This window comes from Penaeus monodon, chromosome 21, assembly GCF_015228065.2.
Source record: "Penaeus monodon isolate SGIC_2016 chromosome 21, NSTDA_Pmon_1, whole genome shotgun sequence".
Lineage (NCBI taxonomy): Eukaryota > Metazoa > Arthropoda > Malacostraca > Decapoda > Penaeidae > Penaeus > Penaeus monodon.
This window is the reverse complement of record NC_051406.1, coordinates 44410556-44411529: the sequence shown is the minus strand read 5'-3', so window position 1 is coordinate 44411529 and position 974 is coordinate 44410556.

Below are 974 nucleotides of genomic sequence, written 5' to 3'. Positions count from 1 at the left end.
ACATGTAGCTTGTGCTTGGATCTTTTTAAGTCTGTATCCCTTACCCCGATGCCTTGTTTTTCTCCTTAAAATTCTAAATGTCTGTTTTATGCAACTTGTGAATGGACTTATGATTACCGCTGATAATGATAATAATATCAATAGTGTATATAGTAATACAAATCGTTTTTTAGGGATTGTTAACTTGATGTATTAGAAAAAGAACTGAAACACTAGAGTAGCGTATCATAAACAAAGGCTCCCAACTTTTACGCAGTTTGAACCATAACTAAATATACCCATAAACTCCATAAAACTCTAGACAAAGAGAAGGCGGGAGTCAGTCATTTTGTTATATATTTCTGTCGCGGCGCAGAAAGACTTATTAGAGGGCCTGGCCCTTCACCTTTCCTCTCGCCAGCCTCCCACGCCCAGTGCCCGGGGGTCGAAAGTGTACATCTGTTATTACAAACTTTAGACTCGTGACCTTTGACCTTTTCTGGCCTAACATGCAACCTGTAACCGTAACTCTGGTCAGAATTCTTTCTTTGTATGACTGGATATAACAACATGAATATCTTTCAGTCTGTGTTAAATTGAAATATCTAAAAAACACTGTCTAAAATAATGTATAATTCAGATACTACAATTTTACTGACCAGTTCGTGAGCTGAATAACTATCCATAAGACATATGAAAATTATTTTACATATAATAATGGGATTTAATGAGACACGCGAACCAGAAAAAAACTACGCATATGATTATAAAATTCACGCAAGTTAAACAGTAAGTAGACTTTACTTAAGGTTTCCCCATACCTTAAAAGAAATCCTTGTACATATCTTGGGTAATTGAAGGCAGAGGCGGGGCGATTCGCAAATGGTCTTGATCAAAGGAACAGCCGCTTTTCACGCAACTGATGATAAGAGCGGAGTCTGGGGCGGCGCTCTGTGCTGTGGCAGAACACAGGACCTCATTTTGAAAATAATTGC